Raw genomic sequence first — 18,284 nt, 5'->3', positions numbered from 1 at the left:
GGCTCAGGTCCCAGGGTCCTCGAGTCCCCTGTTGTTAGGGGAGCCTGCTTCTCCCTCTCCCTCTGCTTGCTTCTCCCCCTGCCACATGTGCTCGATCTCTCTGTCAAATAAAATTTAAAAATCGTTAAAAAAAAAAGAGTCCTCATATAAAAATCTCCATTTTGTTACTGTCATGCTTATTATATGTGAAGTTATTTAACTCTTAGAAATAATAGGCTTGAATTCAGCTGACAGACTTTGTGACTGATTCACCTTGCTGCAAATAGAATGACAAGATGTATTTCAGAATTAATATTTGCCTAGTTTTTTGTATGTTTTCATTTTTGAAATGAAAATACACCTTCCTTCCTTTGAGAGACTTAATATATATATTTGACATGAATATAAAGAATATGAGAAAAATTGTACAGTTCAATATCTTATGAAACTTAATATAGTCCCATACTGTCACTTCTTTTATTATAAAGTGGTTATTAAATGGTTTGGATGTGTAAAAGTGATGAAAATCCTGTCTCCTACAAGTTTAGGTACGAATGGAACCAGTGATCTCTAGTGCTGTTTTAACAGTTGAGTAAACAGTGTTGGTTGAGCACACTAGAAATTCTCAGATGTAGGTGTTTTAAACTCCATTTGTGATTAGCCATTTCAGTGAATAATCTCTCAACCAATAGGACTCTTGGCTCAGAAGCCATTGCTTTGAAATTTACTGGATGAATGATACTTAAGAGGGTCATTTGGGTCGCCTGCCTGCGTGACTCGGTTGAGCTTCCTATTTCAGCTCAGGTTGTGATCTCAGGGTAGTGAGATCGAGTCCTGAGTTGGGCTCTGTGCTCAGCATGGAGTCTGTCCTCTCTCTGCTCTGGGCCTTTGGCAGTTGGGCCTGCGCACACTCCAATAAATAAAATCTTTTAAAAAAAAGCGTCGTTTAACTGTTGCAAATAACTGTTGCAAATGCTTTGTCATACTAGTTATGACTATTTTTTTGTATTTTTGAACATCTCTTTTGGAGAATGAAACTTAGTGAAAAAAATTTTTTTTTTAAGATTTGTTTATTTGAGCGAGAACGAGAGTGTGGGAGAGAGCACCCACAGGAGCAGGGAGAAGGAGAGAGAATGTTGCAGATTCCCCACTGAGCACAGAGATCAAGGTGGGACTTGGTCTCACGACCCTGAAATCTTGACCTGAGTTGAAATCAAGTGTCAGAGGCTTAACCAGCTGAGCCACCCAGGTTAACCAGCTGACACCCAGGTACCTTGAAGGTGTTTTTTTTTTTTTTTTTTTTTTTTTAATTCTTTCTTTAAAGATTATTTATTTGAGAGAGCATGAGCAGAGGGCAGAGGGAAAGAGAAGCAGACTTCTTGCTGAGCTGGGAGCCTAAATCGGGGCTTGATCCCAGGACCCTGGGATCATGACCTAAGCCAAAAGCAGATGCTTAACTGACTGAGCCACCCAGGCGCCCCCACCCCCCCATTTTTTTTTTTTTTTACTGAAAATTTTTTTTAACATGGTTCATTCAGAGTGCCAACTTCCTGATAAAACCTAATACCCGCTCTCATCATTAATGAGTTATATTGCATATATGAACCAGGAATGTAGTAAAAGATAACTTAGTTTCAAAGTTGTCATCTGAATTATTGCTGTGGCTATTTGGAAATTAAGATTTATGTGTTAGAGTATACATAAACTGTAACTTTGTGTACACTGTTATTCAGCTAGAATTTTGACTTGCTCTTCTCCGCTTATCTTATTCTAGTTAACTAATCTGAGAGCTGCCAACAAGAAATAAAGGGTTTCTGAGGAGAGGATCTTTGGTTTTCTTGTTGGGTATTAAATATCACTGCAAAGCTATAGGGATACAGGCTTTGTCTTCTGGATTGTTCATCCTCCTTCCTTTACTCCTTTTAGTGAATGAGAAACCATTGTTCAAATAGATAAATCCTGGATACACACTTTTTGTTGCATGTCTCCCATCATAAAGTATTATGTATGCAAAACTTGGCTTTTCCTATAGTAACTCGAGTAATCTAGTTTCCTGTTGAAAATACTCCTTTTTCCTGTTGAAAACTCACTTTATCAGGCACCTGAGTAGTTCAGTCAGTTAATTGTCCGACTCTTGATTTTGGCTCAGGTCAGTCTCAGGGTCATGCCATCAAGTCCCCAGTGGGGCTCCCCAATGCACCGAGCATGGAGGCTGCTTGGAGTTCTCTTTCTCTCTGTCTCTCCCTCTGCCCCTCTTCCTGCTCAGCAGTGTGCATGCATACTCTCTCTGTCTAAAAAACAAAGAAACCCAAAAACTTACTTTTTCTTGGGGTGCGTGGCTGGCTTAGTCGGTAGAGCGTGCAGCTCTTAATCTCGGGTTCATGAGTTCAAGCCCCACAGTGGGTGTGGAGATTACTTGAAAAATTCTTTTTTTTTTTTTTTTTTTTTTTTTTTATGATAGTCATACAGAGAGAGAGAGAGGCAGAGACACAGGCAGAGGGAGAAGCAGGCTCCATGCACAGGGAGCCTGACGTGGGATTCGATCCCGGGTCTCCAGGATCGCGCCCTGGGCCAAAGGCAGGCGCCAAACCGCTGCGCCACCCAGGGATCCCATACTTGAAAAATTCTTAAAAAGCAAACTTTTCTTGACTTTTATTATAAATTTCTTTAAAAAAATATTTGTTCATGAGAGCGAGAGAGGCAGAGACACAGGCAGAAGGAGAAGTAGGCTCCCGCAGGGAGTCCAATGTAGGACTTGATCCCAGGCCCCGGGATCATGCCTTGAGCTGAAGGCAGATGCTCAACCACTGAGCCACCCTGGCATCCCTGACTCTTATAAATTACATAGTATTTAGTGTAATTTTTTTTCTCTCACTAAGCAGTCATCACCTGAACTGGATCTAATATGGAGAGTTAGGCAAAATCCTAGGGATTTAGCTTGATCTCAGCTTCCCATTGTGTACAGTATTGGCTTAGTTTTTTTTTTTTTTTTTTAAGATTTTATTTATTTATTCAGAGAGACGGGGGGGGGGGGGGCAGAGACACAGGCAAAGGGAGAAGCAGGCTCCATGTAGGGAGCCCGACGTGGGACTTGATCCCAGGTCTCCAGGATCACGCCCTGGGCTGCAGGCGGCGCTAAACCGCTGTGCCATTGGGGCTGCCCTTGGTTTAGTTTTTTGAAGATGATTCTGGAAATGGTTACCTTTATGGATTTGATTTGTTGTTTGGTGATTATGTAAACACTTTGCTGGGGGGAAAGCCTGTCCCAATTTTCTGAATTCCCCCCCCCAACTACCCTTTTAGAGTACCGTGTGCTATGTGGTTTACATATGTCAGTTCATTTAATTTTACATTAGATTATAAAATTAGTGTATCTACTCTTTAGAGATGAGGAAATTAAGTAAGATTATACATCTTATCAAGCCTGCAGAGAGGTGGAGTCAGGATGCTAATCCTTGTTAGTCTTGTGTTTGCAAGGCTCTTATTTTGATTTGCCTGTATTCAACCGATAGGTGCTTATCGTTCAATAAGGAGTTGTTTCTTTGATTTGACCCTAAGAGAATTGCTTTATGAATCCTATTCAGTCTTTAGAAGTGTTTGCAAAAATCTGAATGTGTTTGACCAAGAAGTTTTTGAGGTACCTGGGAATGCATGTACTTTTCTGTCACTATCCTAGAGAATTGCTTTTTCCCCCTCTAGAGACTGGGAAAGGGAATCTAAAAGGGAGCACAATCACAGCGGTTAGCACTGTATAAACTTTTTTTTCTTGCTTTAAAAAACATGCACTATGAAGACATCCAAAAGAATAATAAAAGCAGTACTCATATTTAAGAGATCAATTTAATAAATGTATGAAATAAAGCTCTCCTACCACAGTTGAATTTCCTAACCATGTTTCTGATTTTTGTTTTGTTTTGTTTTGTTTTATTTATGATAGTCACACAGAGAGAGAGAGAGGCAAAGACACAGGCAGAAGGAGAAGCAGGCTCCATGCACCGGGAGCCCGATGTGGGATTAGATCCCGGGTCTCCAGGATTGCGCCCTGGGCCAAAGGCAGGCGCTAAACCGCTGCGCCACCCAGGGATCCCTTGTTTTTTTTACCCAGGGATCCCTTGTTTGTTTGTTTGTTTTTTTTTAAGATTTTATTTATTCATCAGAGACACAGAGAGAGAGAGGCAGAGACACAGGCAGAGGGAGAAGCAGGCTCCATGTGGGGAGCCCAATGTGGGACTCGATCCCCGGTCTCCAGGATCACACCCTGGTCCAAAGGCAACGCTAAACCGCTGAGCCATCCAGGGATCCCTGATTTTGGTGTTTGTAAGATACCTGTGCATTTTTCTGGATTTCTTTTAAGTATGTATGCTTTCCTAAACAAAAGACAGTACCATTTTTGTGTGATTTTAAGCTTCATATAAGTTGTTTAAAGATTTTATTTATTTGAGAGTGAGAGCAAATGAGCCAGCGAGCAGAAGCAGGGAGGAGGGGCAGACTCCTGCTGAGCAGGGAGCTGGATGCTGGACTCCTCCCCAAGACTGCAGCATCCTGACCTGAGCAGACTGCAGAAGCTCAACCATCTGAGCCACCTGCATGCTCTCCCCCCCCCCCAGTTGCTGTTTATTACCCATTAATATTTGTAACTCTTTCTGCTCAGGCTTGTGTTTGTGGGATTTCTTTACGGTATATTTGTTCTTCATTTTCACTGGTGTGTAGTATTCATTGTATGAATAGATCATTTTATCTGTTTTTCTGTTGGTGCTCAGAGAGTGCTGCCAAAAATACTTTAGGCAGACTCCCTGCTGAGCTCAGAGCCCTAAGTGGGGCCCTGCCTCAGGACCCTTGAGATCATGACCTGAGCTGAAACCAAGAAAAATCTTCCAGGTAACTGACAGAGCTACCCCACCCCCGTTGCTCTCAAAAATAATCTTGTTTATATTTTCTCCTGGCTTGGGAGAGTTTCCCTCGGGTTTATACCTAAAAGTGCAATGGCTGGGTCATAGGATGTGCACATCTTTTTTAAGTAGGCTTTACTCCCAGTGTGGGGTTGAATTTACGACTGTTAGATCAAGAGGCTCATGCTCTCCTGACTCACCCGCCAGATGCCCTGGGATGTGCATATCTTTAACTTTATTAAATACTATCACAGTATTCTCCACAGAGATTATGCAAGTATATAGTCCATTAGAAACATTTCTGTTGCCATGAATGTTAATGACATGATATTGTTGGACTTTAAAAATTTTTGTCATTCTTTTTTTTTTTTTTTTTATGATAGTCACAGCGAGAGAGAGAGAGAGAGAGAGAGAGAGAGAGAGAGAGAGAGAGGCAGAGACACAGGCAGAGGGAGAAGCAGGCTCCATGCACCGGGAGCCTGACGTGGGATTCGATCCCAGGTCTCCAGGATTGCGCCCTGGGCCAAAGGCAGGCGCCAAACTGCTGCGCCACCCAGGGATCCCAATTTTTGTCATTCTTACGAGTATAAAATACTGTAGTTTTATTTAATTTTTTTATATTTTATTTTTTTAAAATATTTTATTTATTTATGAGAGACACAGAGAGAGAGGCAGAGACACAGGCAGAGGGAGAAGCAGGCATCATACAGAGAGCCTGACTTGGGACTCTATCCAGGGTCTCCAGGATCACGCCCTGGACTGCAGGCGGTGCTAAACCGCTGTGCCACCGGGGCTGCCCAAAATACTGTAGTTTTAGATGGCCTTTCTCTAACAGTGAAGATTAATCTTTTCCTATGTATATTAGTTGTATAGGTTTCCTCTTTTTTGAATTGCTTGTTCATCCTCTTTTTTTTTTTTTTTAAGATTTTATTTATTTATTCATGAGAGACAGAGTGGCAGAGACACAGGCAGAGGGAGAAGCAGGCTCCACGCAGGGAGCCTGACGTGGGACTTGATCCCGTGTCTCCAGGATTACACCCCGGGCTGAAGGCGGCGCTAAACCGCTGAGCCACCCAGGCTGCCCCCTTGTTCATCCTCTTAGCCACTTTATTTTAGCACTTCTTGTTTGACATGCAATATACAGTTACTTGTTTCTATGTGTCACCCCACCAGAGAGGTCAGACTTTCTTTGTCATTGTATCTGTAGTGCTTAGGACACTGCCTGGCATATGGTAGGCATTCAGTAAGTATTTAATGAGGTAATCTTTTTTTTTTTAACCTAAACAATTGAAATTTTTAGTGTTTTTATTGATTTGTAGAAGTTAGTATGTAGTCTAGAATCTAGATTTTATATGACTACTGGTTTTCACGGAAATAGAGGTTTAAATTTTTAGGAAGTGATGACTTGTAAGTTGTTGGGCATAAGGATTAAAAAATGACAATTTCTACCATTTGAGACCTACAATTTTGAGAATTACTGCTCATTAAGGATTTATTCCTACATGGCCATTTGCACTAAATACCTTTGTTAATAAGCGAATGATGTAGAATCAGAGTTGGCAGATTTTTTCTTGAAAGATCCAGATAATTGGGGGCCAAGAGGCAAAACTGAGGTTATTATATAGGTACTTAACAATAAAGAAAACAAGTATTTATTATTGTTTACTTACTTATTTTTATAGATTTTATTTATTTGACACAGAGAGAGCCTGGGGGCAGGGGAGCAGGCTCCCTGCTCTGTGCGGCCTGGGAACATGACCTGAGCTGGAGGCAGATGCTTAACTGACTGAGCCATCCAGGTGCCCTAAAGGTAGATACTTAAAAAGAGTTTTTAAAAATCTTTCTAAGTAATCTCTACGCCAAGCGTGGGGCTTGAAGTCAGTACAGTGAGATTAAGAGTAGCGTACTTGGGGATCCCTGGGTGGCTCAGTGGTTTAGCGCCTCCTTCAGCCCAGGGCGTGATCCTGGAGTCCTGGGATCGAGTCCCCTGTCAGGCTCCCTGCATGGAGCCTGCTTCTCCCTCTGGCTGTATCTCTGCCTCTCTCTCCCTCTCTCTGTGTATCTCATGAATAAATAAATAAAATCTCTAAAAAAAAAAAAAAAAAAAGAGTAGCATACTCTATGACTGAGCCAGCCAGGTGTCCCTTAGGAAACAAATGTTTTATTGGCAGAATGCAAAATGTAATAGTTGAATACAGTTTTGTAAGGCAAGTGTGTTACAAGAGTGGAATTTACTTTGGGGGATAGCATTTCACATCACTGGGGTTCAGAGTTAGCTTTACCTATCAAAATGGATGGCAAATGTTCATCTGTTAATATTAGCTGAATTCTGTAGTGCGATTGTCAAAGATGACATATGTCATCTTTGAAATGCCTTTACACAGACTGATACTGCTGAATATTAATATTAATGCATGAGCATATGATTTTTTTGAGCATATGGTTTATTTGAGCACATTCATCACTTGGAAGGCATTTAAAGAATTCTGTTAGGTTCATTTCTTGATATTTGCCTTTTTGGGTACCATTACACTGCAGACTAATCCTTTCCAATGGAAGATTAGATGGAAGTTTTTTCCGTTTTTTTTTTTTTTTTTAAGATTTTATTTTTAAGTAATCACACCCAGCGTGGTGCTCAAACTCACAACCCCAACCAAGATTGAGAGCCACACACACCACTGACTGGGCCAGCCAGGCACCCCTAGATAGAAGAGTCTCAGTTGCACAGTTAGATAGTTTTGAAAGATGGAGATTTATTTTGCACTTCCATTAAGATTGAAAATTTGCTGGAAGTGTAGTTTGAATTAAGAAAATACATCTTTCGGGGATCCCTGGGTGGCTTAGCGTTTTGGCCCCTGCCTTTGGCCCAGGGCATGATCCTGGAGTCCCAGGATTGAGTCCTGCATTGGGCTTCCTGCATGGAGCCTGCTTCTCCTGTGTCTGTTTCTTCCTCTCTCTTTCTCTCTCTCATGAATAAATAAATAAATAAAATCTTAAAAGAAAATACATCTTTCAAATTTTAAAAAAATATTTTATTTATTCATGAGAGACAGAGAGAGAAAGAGGCAGAGGCAGAGACACAGGCAGAGGGAGAAGCTGGCTCCATGCAGGGAGCCTGACGTGGGACTGGATCCCTGGTCTCCAGGATCACGTCCTGGGCTGAAGGCGGCGCTAAACTGCTGAGCCACCCGGGCTGCCCATACGTATTTTAAATTTTTGTGGGAACAGCGATCTCATTGCTTGTGTTAGCTTTGACAGTACAGGTAGTGAATAAAGTAACTTGACATTACCTGAGGTTCAAACAGTGTTTAGTGTTAAAATTTGCCATAGTCTGTTTTTCCTAAAAGTGCTCTTTTGCTTTATATTTTTTAATTGAAATCATTAGGAAACATTATCAAGTCTAAAAAAAAAAAAGCTAATTTCTAAAGCCTTTCAGTATTCAATAATGGGTGGGGAGCCTGGGTGGCTCAGTGCCTTCGGCCCAGGGGGTGATCCTGGAGTCCCAGGATCGTGTCCCACGTTGGGCTCCCTGCGTTGGAGCCTGCTTCTCCCTCTGCCTGTGTCTCTGCCTCACTCTCTGTCTGTTTCTCATGAATAAATAAGTAAAATATTTTAAAAAAAATAATGTTCTTCAGAAAAATTTCAGATTAAAAAACTGCAATAATTAATTTTGCTGCTAAGCTGTTGAACTGCTGTTTGGTAGTACAAATTGAGGATGCACTTTCTATTTCTGACAAAAATTCACAGAACTGATGATGGTTAAGTCTACAAAAGTGAATTGACAGTAACTGAAGGTCATTCTTGATAATACTGGCTCAACATGTGATTAAGTTTTGGCAGAGTTCCTGCTGATGAATAGTACACTAAGTAACCATATGTTTGAAACACCTTACATTTCCTTCCTTCCGTCCTTCCGTCCTTGAGGGATCCCTGGGTGGCGCGGCTGTTTGGCGCCTGCCTTTGGCCCAGAGCTCGATCCTAGAGCTCCCGGTGCATGGAGCCTGCTTCTCCCTCTGCCTATGTCTCTGCCTCTCTCTCTCTCTGTGTGTGTGTGTGACTATCATAAATAAATAAAAATTTAAAAAAAATTATTTGAAAGAACATATGAGTAGGGGGAGAGGAAGAAGCACACTCCCTGCTTTTCAGGGAGCGCAATACAGGGGTCGATCCCAGGATCCTGAGACCATGACCTGAGCCAAAGGCAGCTGCCCAACTGACCGAGCCACCCAGGTGGCCCAACAACACCTTACATTTTCGTAAGCCCTGTCCATTTAAGCCCTGCACATTTTTACCACCATCATTTGTGACACATCTTAGCAGATTCAAGTTCAGGTTGTATTAGTGTTCTCTCAGCATTTGAAAGATTCTCACCTAACGATCCACATGACTATTCATAGAGGCTGACTCTTCATTTTAAACCCAGCATTGACTTCTTCCCCACTAAACAGCTATGCAATATCTGTCGTATCTGTTGAATCAATAGCCAAGGAACACCACTGAACATCATCACCCACCCACCCCCCACCTTTTAACAAATGTTCTGTTGTTGAGTGGTTTCAGATTTACAGAAAATCTGAGAAAATATGAAATGTTCCTGTGAATACCCCCATACCCATTTCTCCTGTGAACATATTAGTATGGTATATTGGTCCCAGCTCATGAACCAATGTTGATGTATTCTTTTTTTTTTTTTTTTTTTTTTTTTGCTAAAGTCCTTGTTTTATTCACATTTTCTTAGTTTTTACCTAATACTCCTTTTCTGTTCTAGGATCCTGTCTAGGATATACATTTAGTTGTCATGTCTCCTTAGACTCTTCTTGGCTGTGACACCTTTTCGGACTTTTCTTATTTTTGATGACCTTGACAGTTTTGAGGAGTGCTGGTTAGAACATCCTTCAATTGGGATTCTTGTCTTGAAAAGACTGGTTTTACGCATTTTAGTGAGAAAGACCACAGAGGGCAATAAGGTATCATTTCATCACATCATATCAAGGAATACATATTATCAACATGATTTATTGTTGATGTTAATTAATTTTGATCACCTGGCTAGGTTTTTCCAGGTTAAGTGACTCCTTCACCTCCATACTGTACTTTTTGGAAGGGAACCACTAGACTAGGCATTCTACTTCTGGTCTACATTCTGGAGGGTGGAGTATATACATAAATTATTTGGGATTCTTCTGCATGGGAAATTGGTCTCCATTTATAACAGTATAGATTCATAGATGTTTTATACTTCAGGTTATCCTTTACTACATTTTGTACTTTTTTTTTTTTTTTGCTCTTGAGAACTCTTTCATTTGGACAGGAGGGTCCTTTTGACATACTCCCTTCACTGTGGTGGTTTTTGTATGTTTGTTTTTTGTACCTCCTTTCTGGCACTGCAGGATACTCAGGCTTATCCAATGTATTCCTTGCCCCAGCCCTAGAATCAGTCATTTCTCCAAAGAGGTTTGGTTTCTTTTATTGGAGAATGTTATTACAAGTCAAAGTGTGTGGGTGCTGGGTGTGCTAATTTTACTGGAATGTTACTGTTTATAGGTCTTCTCAGCTGACAAAGCAAGGAGATGTGTGTGTATATACATATAGGAAATATGTGTATATCAAGACATTTCATATACATATAGAGAGATCTGTAAATATGTCTGAGGTATCTGTATGTATCCATTTGTATCTGTATTAGGATAAACAGGAGCTTATACCAGTATATCCATTTCTAATCCAGGACCACCTGGACCATTCTACATTCTAGCCTTTCTTTTTTGTCTCTAGCTCCCCACTCCCAACATTGAGAGATTTGGCTCTTCCCATCTGCTATCAGTTTACTTATTAATTCCAGTATGCATGTATAATAGTTTCACAATTGTTAACCCACACCCCTGTGGGAAACAAGTTTAACATCTAGGATATAGTGATGATGTGCATTTCCTTTTGCTGTTTTCCCTGTTCCATTCATGTCCATGGTTGCTCATCTGCTTTTTTTTTTTTTTTTTAAAGATACATTTATTTGATAGAGTGCACAAGTGGGAGGGAGAGATCATCTCAAACAGACTCCGTGCTGTGCTCAGAGCCCAATGGGAACTTGATCTCATGACTTTGAGATCAGGACCCCTGAGGTCACAACCTGAGCTGACACCTGAGCTGAAACCAAGAGTCGGATGGCTGCACCACTGGGGTGCCCCTGCCTTATTTTTTAATTGATTACTGATGTTGCTCTCATTGTCCTCAAGTTTTCCAGTCAAGAGGCTAATAGTCTTAAATTCATTTTCTCTGTACACTTTTCTTTGGCTGCCGCAAACATTTAATCAACTCACTGTAAATACATGGCTTTCTTATTAAGCTAACAAATGAACCACTCAGAAACTTAGTTTGGTTGCAGCTTCGTTTCTATTTGTTTTTATGAAGATTTTCTGTTGTGATGAGATACTCTGTTTTAAGTTTTCTAATTTTTTCTAACAGAATTCTGTTAGATAGGGCAGCCCTGGTGGCGCAGCGGTTTGGTACCGCCTGCAGCCCAGGGCCTGATCCTGGAGACCCTGGATCGAGTCCCATGTCGGGCTCTCTACATGGAGCCTGCTTCTCCCTCTACCTGTGTCTCTGCCTGCCTCTCTCTCTCTCTCTCTCTCTCTCTCTCGGTCTCTATGAATAAATAAATAAAATCTTTTTTTTTTAAAGAATCCTGTTAGATGTGCATATCGTGATGACTACTTAATTTGGTAATGTTGAGGGGCAGCCCGGGTGGGTCAGTGGTTTAGCGCTGCCTTCAGCCCAGGGTCTGATCCTGGAGACTCAGGATCGAATCCCGTGTCGGGCTCCCTGTGTGGAGCCTCTTCTCCCTCTGCCTGTCTCTCTTCTCTCTCTCTCTCTCTCTCTCTCTCTCTCTCTCTCTCTCTCTCTCTCTCTGTGTGTGTCTCATGAATAAATAAATAAAATCTAAAAAAAAGAAGTAATGTTGACATACATTCTTGGCACAGTTTCGTTTTTTTCATAATAGAATTTTGCCACCTAAATCATTAACAAAATAATCTACACTGTTTCTTATTCTTTAAATGGGTAATGTTCAAAGTTCGCTTCTTGTTTTAACATACGAACATATGCTGGTAATTTAAAAATAGTAATAAAATGACAATGCATGGTACTTGAACTATGGAGCAAACTGCACCACTGCAGTCTGTAGCAGTGCAAAGTGATGACCACATGCAGTCTCTTTTGCAATCTCTCAACTCTGCTGTTGTGTGAAAGCAGCTATCTGTAAACGAAGGAACATGGCTGTGTTCCAATAAAACTATTCATAGATACTGAACTTGGAATTTCATAGAATATTCACACATTCCGAAATACTCTTTTGATTTTTTTCAACCATTTAAAATTGTAGAAACAATTCTTAGTTCATGGGTGGTAAAAAAAAAAAAAAAAAAAAAAAGTTGGGCTAGATTTGGCCTGTGTGCATCATTTGCTGACCCCTTAATGTAGAAGGCCCTGTATTTGTGACCGACTCATTTGGAAGTATCTTTTTCTCCAAAGCCATTTGTAGTAATTTCACCAGCTCTGGATTCAGTGTCGATTCCTGTTGATGCCATGGAAGAGACTTAGAACAGACATTGCACAGTTTTCTGTGGTAAAACACTAAAGGTTTATTTGCCTAGCTGTTGTAATCTCCTCAATCCCTAGTATTTTTTTCAATGGGAAGTAGCTATGGTTGAAAAAAAAATTTTTTTTTAAGATTTTATTTATTTGAGAGAGGGAGTGTGTGCAGGATGAGGAGCAGAGGGAAGAGATGGACAGTCAGACTGTGCTGAGTGTGGAGCTTGACTCGAGGCTTGATCTCAGGACCTCAAGATCGTGACTTGAGCCTAAACAGAGTCAGATGCTTAACTGACTGAGCCACCCAGGCACCTCTAAATTTTGTTTTTTTGGTGGATATTTTGGGTTAACTTGAATAGAAGACACTGTTCTTTTGTTCTCTTTTATGGGTATCTTACTTTTGACGCTATAACACATTAGTCTTTTACAAGCAAGTTATGCTTGGTGGTTTAAAGAACTAGCTTTGAACTCAGGTTCATAGGAGCAGGCAGGGTCATCATTCTTGACTTTTCCTCATGTTCTTTATCTCCGGAAAAGATTTCTGTGGGTTCTTGAGGTGAGATAAAAAATTCAATGGGATACCTGGGTGGCTTAGAGGTTGGGCATCGCATCTTCATTCAGTTCAGGGTGTGATCCGGAGTCCTAGGATTGAGTACCCATTGGGCTCCCCATGGGGAGCCTGCTTCTCCCTCTGCCTGTGTCTCTGCCTCTCTGTGTCTCTCATGAATAAATAAATGAAATCTTTAAAAAAAAAATTCAAAACTTTAACCATAGGGGTACAAAAGCTATGGTCCTAGAATATTAGTGATTACACTCTGTTTGGATTTAGGAGCTATGTTGTCACTTAAGGTCTGGTAGTATTTAAAACATGGGAGTATTCCAAGGTACATTATGGTCTAAGCCACTCCTTTCCTTTACCTGGATTATTATGGGCAATATGTACCATTTTTTTCTGATTGTGCCCCATTGAAATCTGTTCTACACTCAGCAGCCGAAATGATCCTTCTAAAATATAGTTTTGGTCATGTTACTCTTCTACTGAAAACTCCATTGGCTGCTCACATTCCCTGAAGAAAACCAAAGTCCTTAAGATGGCTTGCAAGGCCGTATCTGTTCACTCATGTCTCTGTACTTTCATCCTCCCCCCTAGAATATGAGCTCTAGGAATGAAGAGATTATTTATTCATGAGAGAGATGGGGGTGGAGGCAGAGACACAGGCAGAGGGAGAAGCAGACTCCTTGTGGGGAGCCCGATGTGGGACTCAATCCTAGGACCCCAGGATCATGCCCTGAGCCAACTGCAGACACTCAACCACTGAGCCACCCAGGTGTCACAAGAGATTTTTAAATTAGTGAACCACCAATTGTCTAGAATAGTACCTGGCAGTGTGGTCGGTACTTAATAAATTTTTTTGTTGAATAAGTGGACAATTAGAAGGGAAATTATGTAGAAAGGGAAAAGCTATATTATCAGCAGTGCCATGGTATTCTTGTTAATAATCTGGTATTTGACCAACCGAGGTTTGGAGACAGGCTGAAAAGTATGCCTGTAACTGTCCAGATGACACAGGCAGGACAAGTTGGGGAGAGTGCATAAGAACTAGTGGAAGGGTTGACTCGGCTTTAGGGGTCTCCTCACGGTCACAGAATAACTAAGGGCTATATCCTCAGATTTGCTTCTTCACCCATTGCAACAATGGAAGATTGAAGACTTGTAGGGTGATCAAATTTTTGCTAGTCTCCAAGAGGAGATTAATTAATAGGAAAGAAATGTAATGGAATAGTAAAATGGAAGGTTTTGTGTGTGTTTCCTAGCTATCTGGTTAGAATCCTAAGGATGGGTGTATTAGAATAGTTCATTTCTTTAATACAGTACATTGTAGAATAAGTGGTTCTCAGTCCTGGAGTAGTCATTTAGTCATTGGGACTTCGTCCAGCTGACATGAGCCCCTGCATCTCCATAGTGAGAAACTTGGAAAAAAGTTTGGGTTGATGTGACCTAGGTTATGTTCTAAGAATATATGGAAAAATATTTTGCAGGAAAGATTTTGAAAGTCCTATATTTTTACTATTTATCAACTAAGTAAATGTAAACACTGTCATCAATTTGGTATAGGGTCTGACCAAATACTAATGTTATCTGGATAAAATAGTCTTACCCTGTTAGTTTTAAGAGTAGGTTTTTATTGCCTCTTCCTAATGTTGATTACCTGATTACCTTTGGTATAGGTCAAGATTTTATTGCTTGGGTTTTCAATTTACTTTAGCAAACACATATCAGCGTTAGGTATATAGAGTTTGCAGTCCTTTGAGGGAAATTGACCTTAGTAGATACAATGAGTGTAAGGAGAGACGTGTCTATGTGTCTATGGCAACACCAAGAAGTAGTCCTGAACTCAGCCTGTGTGCACAGGGACAGCTTGCTAGGGAAGGAGACCCCTGGAGGAATGAGTAGGAGTTTGTTTGGTGGGAGGAGAGGAGGCATAGGCTGATGGTTCACATGTATCAGGACACCGTAGCTTGAGGAAAATACAACCCTTTCCTGGTTAGGTGAGCAAGGTTCAGCTATGTGCAAACCACAGATTTCAGGGAAAGCTAAGATGGGTGTTCTTAATTGAGTAAATGCTGAAAAAGTGAAGAGAGATTGTTAAAACCGCATCTTGATACTATTTGAATCTTGGGTGCCGTCCTACTGTAGAGCAATATGAATGAATGGTACAGCTTTAACGAGCTATAGCAGTAAGGACATTACATACTTGGTGATCTTGGAACTTTGTGTTCCTATTTGTTTTGGATAACGCTACATAGCTTTGGTGAAAAGCCATGTTAGTGGTGTTTAGATATGAGAATATTTAAATAACTGGATCAGAAGGATTATTTAGTGGGATTGAAGTTGGGGAGTTGTTTTAACTTGAAATGTGTCTGTTGAATTCAGTTCAGCATACCTCAGTTACATTTTTTTTTGTTTCAGATCTCTGATTCTTCTGAAGTAATTGTCCAGGTTATATTATGGAGTTTGTGAATTAGTCTTGCATAATGCAAACCGTAGCACCTGAAATATTGCCAGTGAGAGTATCAGGTTATAAGAGGAAGGTTTTAGCTTTCCATTTTGCAGCTTTACTGTAGGGAGTTGGATGCATAAAAACGTGTGAGACAGAAGATCCTAAGGTCAATATGCTTTGAGAGAGAAGCCTCTGTCCACTGGAGTGAAGTTGAGGGTTAAAGTGGAGTTTTTGCTTAGAGATTTCAAGCATCTATATTTCATGATACAATTTGCAAGGTTTGAGTATTTAGTTGTCTTATCACTGCTTGTTTCTTCTCGTTCCAGAATTGTATCCTGACTTTGTAAATTGGAGAAGCCAGTAACACTGCCAGTGTTCTTTTGTGGTGGTGTCTGGGATCCGGTGCAAGTTGAATCATTGTTCAAATAAGGTAATTGCATGGTGGTAAAAGGACCTAATAATAACTTCATTGGCTTATAAAACCAGTCTTAGGTTAAGGGTTGTTTATCTAGAAGATTCCTTATTGGACATTCTGGGTTCTTATTAAGTGGTGTTTATTTTTCAGTTAAATAAACTGAAACAAGATGTTAAAGTAGCCCTCTTCTCTCTAATTTTCTTAAGTTGTAGAATCAGCAGTTACCTTTTTTATTTTAGCTAACTTCTGAGTTCTTTAATAACATGTTTTTTCAGTAGGCAGTATTGAAAAGATCATCCATAAACTTGACATATATATATAGGCATCATTAATATTTTGGTGAATAGTCTCTTTATGCCTGTGTTATTTGGATATGTGTGTGTTGATTAAACAAAATTGGGGCTAGACTTTATCTCACCTGGTTCTTGTTCACATTCCCTGTTTAGATTTTTAAACATGGCATTTCCTCATGGATGTGGCATGTAATTTAAAATAATCTAAAAAAATAAAAATGAAAAAAGTTATTTAAGATCCTTTTTGGTAGACATTTAGGCTCTTTTGCACATTCTCCCTGTCTGGTAATGATGTGATAGACATGAATAAATTTATGTATACATTTGATTTTCCCTCACAGTGTAGTTTCTTAAAAAGCATTTTATGTATTGTGTTTTGTTTTGTTTTACTTATTTTCTTAATACATGTACTAAAATCTTTCCTAGTCCCTTAGAAGGAATCATTTCCAGCTCAGTTGCTTCTTTTGTTACTGCTTCTATGTACTCTTATTTTCCTACTTAATGATTTTCTAGTTTTTAGTATTATCTGTTTGTTTCCCACCGTGGATGGTATTGGTTTTCTGATAGAATTCCTGGACCGTCTCACATGCTTCTATTTACTGTCACTGGTTATAATGTAATTCTGGTTAGAGCAGTATTCACTGTTACAATGTTATGACTGTGTACAACTTACAGCCAAATTGTATTACGTGTTATGGTTGATTTTCCTGTTTTGCATGGCTTTTTATTTTCTCTGTTGTTAATACCTTTTTTTTGGTCTGTCTTGCTTAATTTATTTGAGAGAGAGAGCATGGGGGAGGGAGAGAGCACAGGCAGGGGGAGTGGCAGAGGGAGAGGGAGAAGCAGGCTTCCTGTTGAGCAGGGAGCCTAATGTGGGGCTCAATCCCAGGACCTTTGGGATCATGACCTGAGCTGAAGGCAGATGCTTAACCAACTGAACTACTCAGGTGCCCCAGTAATTAATCTTTAAAACTCTTATCCAGAAGTGTAAATCTTCTCAATACTTTAAAGATTTTAGCTGTTAGTTTTATTTTCCTGGAGATACCTTCTGATCTGTTCCATTTTGGATGTTCTCTAGGCAGCTCCCCCGTTGTCACGCTTCTGTTTCAACATCAGTATCCTCATGACTTTTTTCCTACGTCTCTTGTACTAGGTCCTGTTCTCTTTTCCCATATCCTTTCCTTCTTGATTGAATCTCTTGTTTTGGAGGAGCACATTTCTCCCTTGGTTTCCTTAGAAAAGGATATGCAAGAAGTGTAAATGGTTTACACAATCTTTGACCTCAGAAACTTTAGAACTTCTCTTTACCAACATTGTGAAATTTTATTTTATTTTATTTATTTTATTTTATTTTTTTAAATTTTTATTTATTTATGATAGTCACAGAGAGGGAGAGAGAGGCAGAGAACAGGCAGAGGGAGAAGCAGGCTCCATGCACCGGGAGCCCGACATGGGATTCGATCCCGGGTCTCCAGGATCGCACCCTGGGCCAAAGGCAGGCACCAAACCGCTGCGCCACCCAGGGATCCCTGAAATTTTATTTTATTTAAAGATTTTATTTATTTATTCATGAGAGACAGAGAGAGAGAGAGAGAGAGAGGCAGAGACACAGAGGGAGAAGCAGGCTCCATGCAAGGAGCCTGATGTGGGACTGGATCCCTAACTCTAGGATCACACCAGGGCCGACGGCAGGCGCTAAACCACTGAGTCACCCAGGGATCCCCCTGGACTGATCTTTTAAATTTATCTTTTTTCTGTTTCCATCTCTATTTTATGGAAGATTTTCTTGGTTGCATTTTCTAGCCACCCTCCAGCCCTGTGACAACCACCATTTCACTCTGAATCTATGAGATAATCTGTTTGTGATGCCTCATGTAAGTGGAATCATGCAGTATTTGCCTTATTGTGACTGGCTTATTTCACTTGGCATCATGTCTTTCAGGTTCATCAGTGTTGTTGCATGTTGCATAATTCTTTCTTTATTAAGGCTGAATAGTATTCCATTATGTGTATATACCACGTTTTTTCTTTTAAAGATTTTTAAATTTATTCATGAGAGACACAGAGAGGCAGAAACACAGGCAGAGGGAGAAGCGGGCTCCACGTAGGGAACCCGATG

General features: G+C 40.4%; 1 protein-coding gene across 2 annotated transcripts in view; it reads left to right on the top strand.

Moving 5' to 3' along the window:
- THRAP3 (thyroid hormone receptor associated protein 3) overlaps positions 1–18,284 on the top strand; it is a 67,583-nt gene that overhangs the window by 11,236 nt on the left and 38,063 nt on the right. For both annotated transcript variants that reach the window (XM_055341613.1, XM_055341614.1), the window contains exon 2: positions 15,784–15,887. The gene's annotated coding sequence lies outside the window, so the exon portion shown is untranslated. The remainder of the gene's footprint in view (positions 1–15,783; positions 15,888–18,284) is intronic.

Source organism: Nyctereutes procyonoides, unplaced genomic scaffold (assembly GCF_905146905.1).
Source record: "Nyctereutes procyonoides isolate TBG_1078 unplaced genomic scaffold, NYPRO_anot_genome, whole genome shotgun sequence".
Classification (NCBI taxonomy): Eukaryota; Metazoa; Chordata; class Mammalia; order Carnivora; family Canidae; genus Nyctereutes; species Nyctereutes procyonoides.
The sequence above is the reverse complement of the archived record's forward strand: the minus strand, read 5'-3'. Positions and strand labels throughout refer to the sequence as shown.